Source organism: Hyaena hyaena, unplaced genomic scaffold, assembly GCF_003009895.1.
Source record: "Hyaena hyaena isolate Hyena2069 unplaced genomic scaffold, ASM300989v1 scaffold_309, whole genome shotgun sequence".
NCBI classification, from domain to species: Eukaryota; Metazoa; Chordata; class Mammalia; order Carnivora; family Hyaenidae; genus Hyaena; species Hyaena hyaena.
This window is the reverse complement of record NW_024080941.1, coordinates 107715-115907: the sequence shown is the minus strand read 5'-3', so window position 1 is coordinate 115907 and position 8193 is coordinate 107715.

Genomic DNA, 8193 nt, shown 5'->3' with positions numbered 1-8193 from the left:
AATTGAATTGCTTTAATTTTATATATATATTATTTATATAGAGAGCAAATGTTTGTATAAGTCAAATGGGTCTGTCTTACTTATTTTCTTCTGTTGTCTCTGATTAGCTTCATGGCTGTACCAGTATTATAAAGTGATTCTGTATGTTTGTTCTTTATGTTATCTTCATATGTTTGAATAAAAGAATTGCTTACTATGAAGATTAGTTAAACTGCTGGATCTAATACATTTATGATAAGTACCAAGATGTGAAAGGAGTCGATATTTCTATCTTTACATCACATTTCTTTAATGATTTTGCACTATTCAGCTTTGCCTTTTCAATTGTTGCTACTCTTTTCCACTTTTGTTTGAATTTTATTTTTTTGCTCACATATTTATTTCCTTCCTTTCTGTTTATTCAGTAAATGCTGTCGCCATGCCTACAAGTTTTTACATAAAGAACTTTCTACTTTTGTTAAGGTAAAATATTTCAGTTTTAATTAGAATTTCCTTTTTTACTCAAGATTTATTTAGGAGTATATAAACTTGGTTTCTAAATACATAGTATTGTTATACTTTTATTATAATTAACTGGGATTTCTAGTTAACATTTTTGCCATCAGGAAATGTGATCTGTATGATTACAGTTATTTTTATTTTTCTTCGCATTGTTTCAAAACAGCTTCAAGGTTGCACTAGCATTATAAAATCATGCACCTGTATTTTAATTTTTTTTCCCAACAATCTTGGGAAATTTCAGAACATTTAATAATGAAATTTATTTAGAAAAAGAATCATGATTAAATGTTAAATATCTAGTTTTATTCATAAGGATGAAATGAAAATCACAGTTGACATGAATTTAAATAAATGTATTTGCCCCTTTTCTCATTGTCAGAGATAAGTAACTGGGTGGAAGTAAAATTTAATATAAAATAAATCACCTTCCCTGTAAAAATAATTTCAATAGTATTTTGAAAACACGTTAAAATTCTAGTCACTTAATTTTGTTTGCACCTGTAGTCTATTTTGTGGGGAGTTTACAACGCAAATTCCTCATAAGGTGAAAGAAGAGGCAATTAAATCTCAAATGTTACTGCATATTTTTTATTGAATAATGGTTTCCATATTGATATATTTAATGTTAAACTAAAATTATGTGAGAATGGAAACCATATGGAAATAATATTAAAATTTGTAGAGCACAGATATTTTTACCCAAGTTTACACATGAAAGTGTATATGTTTGTGTGTGTTGCAAATCACATGTGTTAACAGACTGTAAGAGAAAGGAAACCTGGTAAATGATGTTAATACAATTGCTCTGTCAGAGTGCAGGATATTTTTAAGTTTTTTAATCTTTTTTTAATCATTCAACTATATCCTGTGAATATCCTCCAAACTGTTATTACTGTAATTAATTATATTTGTGATGTCAACATACTTACTATGGGCTGAACGTTTGTGTAGAAGTTCTGAGTCATAATGTAATGGTATTAGGAGGCTTTGGCAAGAGATCAGATTATGGGAGTAGAGCCCTCAAGCATGGATTTAGTGACTTTAAAAAAGCAACCCCAGAGAGGTCCCCTGCTTCTTCCACCAAGTAAGGACATGGTGAGCAGTAATCACTCTGAAACCTAGAAGAGGGCTCTCACCAGAACTCGACCATGCTGGCACCGAGATCTCAGACTCCCAGCCTCCCAAAAGGTGAGAAATAACTTCATGTTGTTTATAGCCACCCGATCTGGGTTACTTTGTGGTAGCGCCCTGGACTGACTAAGACAACACATTTCATTGTGTAGAAATTGCATAATTTAGTCAATTTCCTAACAGGAATTTTCTTGAGGAATGATAGAATAAGTATATGTGTCTTTAGCTTCCACATTCGTCTCTCTAGGATAGATAATACAATTGAATGCTGCCCCTTACTCTTCACAATTCCATACGGTTGCTAAGTAATCCACTTATTTTATAGACAGAGGACCTGAGGGACAGGAAAGTTACATGTCTTTTGTATAGTCACATAATATTCTCTCTTTATGGGCATATCAGTGAATGGATGAATAAAGGTATTTCGGTGATCTTTTATATAGTACATGTTAATATGTTTGTTCTCTTTTTTTTCTTTCTCTCTGATGAACACAGCACAGCTCTAAGATAAGTGGCTTGTTTCATTGTAACTACTTTCTCTACCAAGTTTCCTACTGTTGTGTCACTGTCATGTGTAGGGTATACATGTGCCTCAAGTCATTGATACCCTTATCCTGAGCCTCCAGTGAGATCCTTTCAGGGAAGAAAAAAGCCTCATCTTCTAGTGTATCATTTAAATGTCATAATGTCAGTGTATCTTAGTATGAGACTGTTTAGGAAGTTATCTTAGTGATTTGGTAAATTTGCAAGATTTATATCTATGGATTAGGTCTCTGGTGAAAAGTGACACAGATGGGCAGAATCATAATTTCTTGGTCAGCTGCATTAATCTGTTTGAATCCAGAGAGTTATTTTTAAGGGATATCTCAATCAAATGCATAATATGTTATTTTCTAGGAGATTCCTAACTTTAGTAAGCAAAGTTTAGAAATGTATAAGGCTTGAATATTACTTTTTTTCCTCTTTTCTCATTATAGACTAAGTTAGCTACGTAGCACCTTTAATAAAGTTTTAACAGGATGGATTTCAACCTTAAATTTCTTAAAATCTGCTATCTGTAAAAGTGACAGGATAGAGAATTAAAAATGAGAGAAAGAGATGGGGGCCAATATCTTAGGGAAAAACTTGTCATAAAACAATCAATTTACACTCCTTTAATAAATAATAGACTTCCTTTCATATGGTTTGATTTTGGCCTCTAAAGTCCATTATCACAAAACATTTCTTACATGTTTTTTTTTCTTCACTGTAGATTAAAATTACAGGATGTCTTGTATGCCTGTATATGTTAAATATGCAGCAAGCCACTACCAATATCTCTTCTGGAAGCCTATAACCTTTATGCAAATTTATATATTTTTAAATAATCAAATTGAAACTCTGTTTGGAGGTAACTCTTCTTAGGGTTCACATTTCTGTGTATCTTAGAAGCAGAGACAGAGATTAATTACTTTCTGATTATCTTTTCAGGGTTACTGTATAGCAAACAGCCTTGGAAGAGACAGATGGTCTTCTGCGGGAGAAAAGAAAGAACACACTTAACTATATGGTATAAAGAACTGGATTTCCTTGCTCAGGTTTCTTCTGCTTTAATGCAACTCATTGAATTTGTAGATGTCACATTGGCCTTCTTCTCATCATCTTGTGGGAATTGGGGCTCAGAAAACTGGCATAAAAAAGTGTTGATATTCTGCAACTACTATTTTTCCGGGTGGTAAAATGCTGTGTCCCTGACACAGGTTCTCATGGCCTCCTCTGTATATGTGAGTCTGTAGCAGGCCAACTTCTCAGCTGGCAAATAAGATACACCTTAGATTTTTTGCTCATTGACAAATACTAAATAAAATGAACTTCATTTATTTTAAGAATAATCATTTAATTATATATTATACATACATGAATGCACACACAAGTTCTTTTTTCTCTCTTTTTCATGTGTTTCAGAGTATATCCAAGGGTGTAAAACAGTTGATGAATGTACTTTCTTAAAAAATGTCTATGTCAAGTGCCAAGATAAAATGCTAGTGAGAAAATCTTTAACTGAATTGTTATATAGTCACTTTGGAACTGTGATTATAGTTGTCTTTCAACACAACGTGAACCTTAGAAATTCTTATAGTCCGTTATTTATTTTGTTTGACATCTAAGTGCTTTATTAATTTTTCTTAATGTTTTACTTATTTCTGAGAGAGAGAGAGAAAGAGAGAGAGAGAGAGAGAGAGAGAGAGAGAGAGACAGCACGAGCTGGGGAGACACAGAATCTGAAACAGGCTCCAGGCTCCGAGCTAGCTCTGTCAGCACCAGAGCCCTATGTGGGGTTCAAACCCACAAACAGTGAGATCATGACCTGAGCCAAAGTCAGACACTTAACCAACTGAGCCACCCAGGCACGCTGACATCTAAGTGCTTTAAATAGTGCTAAAGTAATACATTTTAAACATGTAGGTACATATTCTATGCCTCTAAGTATGTTTTAGGTATAGGTTTCTTTGATCCTATAATGAAATTCCTCAGTTATAAAATCTCAGATGAAATGGTAGAAGAATGATGGAAACTAGTAGAATTTCTTTACACAGTTTGTAATATATATACAAGAAAATAGCAGAGCACAAATAAATGGAGCACAGCCAAACCAATAGCCTGAAGAATTCATTTAAGGGAGTATTTCCACCCCAGTGGTTAGTACCACAAGGAACCAAGTCAAATAGCTCTGAAGTTTTCAGAAGCAATAGAGGAAAAAGTGCAAAGTTCAAATGAGAACATGTGTGATATTAACACTGAATAATTAATTTTAAGATCCTTTTCTTTCTGTATGGTTTTAAAACTTGTTACCATACCACAAAAACAACCACAGTCATCACAATATGTATTAGAGCACTGTTGATGAGAACATTACATATTTATTGTAGTGTTATTTGAAAAATAGTACCTGATTCAGCTTTCACTCAGATTTTCCTATGATACAATATTTGGTCCACAAAAAAATGTCTACTCTTCACTCGTTTGATTTAAATTATACCTATGACAAGTAAAAATATTCAGGGCTACTTGCTCTGTGTAAAGTAGAAGTAAATAGTACTATCTGCAGATGGAAATAATTTTTCTATTTTTCCTAATCATTCATATTCATCATAATAAAAACATGTTAGGTCTGAGGATATCATGGATACCTTTAATAAATTGTTTATTTTTCCTGTGATAACAGAAGCAAATAGTCCTTCTTCCAAACTTGTTGGAATACGTCCTTAATTTTAAGTTCCTTAAATTACTTTTTTAATGTGGTAGGTTCTTTTGAAAATCAATACATCTATCTCTGTATATAGTTGTTCATAAATGCAAATATATGACAATGTATACATCAATCTAAATTACACTGTTTATCATTAACTAATACATTTATATTTTTATCACAAGTAAAATGTTATACAGTGCAAGAGCTTAAGAATTAATTGAATATGAAATAAAATAATTAATGGTCACACTCTGTAGATACCTTATATTAACCAGTTACTAACTTTTTTTGGGGCGCCTGGGTGGCTCAGTTAGTTAAGCGTCGGACTTCAGCTCAGGTCATGATCTCATGGTTAGTGGTTTCGAGCTCTGTCAGACTGTGCTGACCACTAGCTCAGAACCTGGATGCTGTCTTCGGATTCTGTGACTCCCTCTCTCTTTGACCCTCCCCTGCTCACGCTGTCTCTATCTCTCTTTCAAAAATAAATTAAACATAAAAAAATTTATAAGTGATAAAATACCACCAACTCGGTGGCTTAAACAATGGAAATGTATTGTCTCACATTGGGTCCCTTAGGTGGCTCAGTTTGTTAAGCGTCTGACTTTGTCTCGGGTCGCGATCTGAAGGTTCGTGAGTTTGGGTCGCGATCTGAAGGTTCGTGAGTTTGAGTCCCGCGTCGGGCTCTGTGCTGACAGCTATCTCAGAGCCTGGAGCCTACTTCCCATTCTGTATCTCCATCTCTCTCTGACCCTCCCCTGCTCACTCTGCCTCTCTCTCTCAGAAATAAATAAAACATTAAAAACAATTTAATAAAAGAAAATGTATTGTCTCACACTTATGTAAACTATAAGTCCAAAATCAAGATGTCTATAGAGTTGACTCCTTCTAAGATGTGTGAATGAAATGTCTGACCCAGGCCTTTCTCCTTAGCTTGTAGAATGCTGGATTTTCCTTACATCTCTTTATACTGTTCCTTCTGTGAATAGCTCGGTGTCCAAATTTCTCTTACAGGGTGATGAGTCATGTTAGATTAAGATCCACTTTTATAACCTCATTGTAATTTGATTATCTGTATAAAGATGCTATCTTTACAGAAGGTAATATTCTGAGGTATCAGGGATTAGGTCTTCAATATACACTTTTGGTAAAGACACCATTCAACTCATAACAACTAGCTTGAACCATAAAAATTTGGAAAATCAAGGACAACTGATAGATTTCTTACAAGCTCTCATAAACTACTGTTGGAGTTACTTATGCAATTTTTATTTATGGGCAAACTGGTACTATAAAATAATGAATTACTATGATTTTTAAGACAGTGACCTAACTATACGTTCAGATTTTAACATGGTAAATTTTAGTATGAGTGTAGTTCTTTATACATACATATATATCTCTATATACATCTATATGTATGTAAATATAGATACATACATATGTATATGTATGTAAATGTATCTACATATATGTAGATATATACATACGTATCTATATAGATATATATGTATGTATAAAGAACATACATATATATGTTTTTTTAATTTTAGAAGTCATAATCATTTCAAAGCCCCTACCAGATGGCTTCCTTAGTGAATTTTATCAAACATATCAAGAATAATTGATATCAGTGCTCCTTAAATTCCTCCAAAAGTATGAAAAGAACAGAACACTTCTAAATTCATTTTAGGAGACCAGCATTGCTCTGATAAAAATGTCAGAAAAAGATACTGCAAGAAAGAAAAACTACAGACCAATATCCCTGATGAACATAGGTGGAAAAAAACAACAACAAAACACTAGCAAACAGAATTTAACAGCACACTGAAAGGATTATACGTCATAGTCATATGGGATTTATTTCTGCAATGGAAGGATAGTCAACATATTAAAATTCAATACATTAACAGATAGATATACATGATCATCTCAACTATGCAGAAAAAAGTATTTAACAAAATTCAACACCATTGCATGATTAAAAAAAAAAAACGCACAACAAACAAGATATAGAAGGAAACTACCTCTGCATAATAAAGACCTTAAAAACTTCACAAGCTAAACTTACACTCAAAAGTGAAAGACTGAAAACTTTTCCTTTGGATCAGGAATAAGACAATGATGCCTGCTCTTACTATTTCTATTTAATGCAATTCAGGATGTCCTAAGCAAGAAAAATAAAAGTTAACTAAGTTGGAAAGAAGAAATTAAAATATCTCTGTTCACCAATGATACAATCTTATATGTATAAAATCCTAAAGATTACACACACACACACACACACACACACACACACACAGTTAAACCTAACACTAATTTAGTAAAGTTCAAAATATAAAATCACACAAGAAATCAGCTGCATTTCTATAACTAATAATAAATTATACCAAAGGAAAATTAAGAAAAAATTACATTTACAATAGCATCAAAAAGAATAAAATACTTAGGAATTAACTGGAGGGTGTGGGTGAAAGACTAATACATTGAAAACTAAAACATTTCTGAAAGAAATTAAAGAAGGCATAGAGAAATAGAAAGATATCTTGTGTTTGTAAATTGAAAGACATAATATTGTCAAGATATAATACTCTCCACAGTGATCTACAGATTCAGTACAATCCCTATCAAAATCATGATTAGTTTTTTTCAGGGATAGAAAACATCATCCCCAAATTCATTCCTTGGAGTCTCTGTCCCCAAATGCATTCATATTCTGAGCTTCTATGTGTTAGAACTAGAGTATCTGAATTTGAGGGAGTAACAGAGTTCAGTCCATAAGAAACCTGAACCCAGAAAGTGGAGATTTTTTTCAAGTCATGGTCATTTGAAGCCCCATAATTTATTATTTTTGCTGTTCTTGCTGTCATTATTATCATTAAATCTTTTTTACAGGGTCTGAATAAAAGGTATTTGTTTATGTATGGAGGATTAGAGAGTGAGAATCATGGCTGTATATTTCATATTAGACGTGTTGTATATTTTCTCTTGATTCTGTAATGAAATCGAGATTTTTTTTCAGTTTCAAACCTTAAATTTATTAAAATGATTACCCTCTTATGCTCTGAATCATTAAGAACCATAACAAATACTTACATAAAGCATACTAAAGTGCCAGGCATTATTCTTAACTGTTCAGTATCCCCATTTTGTGGGTGAAAGACTTTTAGGAAGAAGTAATCTGAGAGGAAGATACGTATACATGCCTAATGTAACAGACTCAAGGCAAGTGGATTAATATTGTGTTTTCTGATACACAAAGCAGGAAAAAAGGAACTGTAAGGGAAGTAAGTCTTGTCCAGAGGAGTGAACTATTTTGATACCCATGTCTT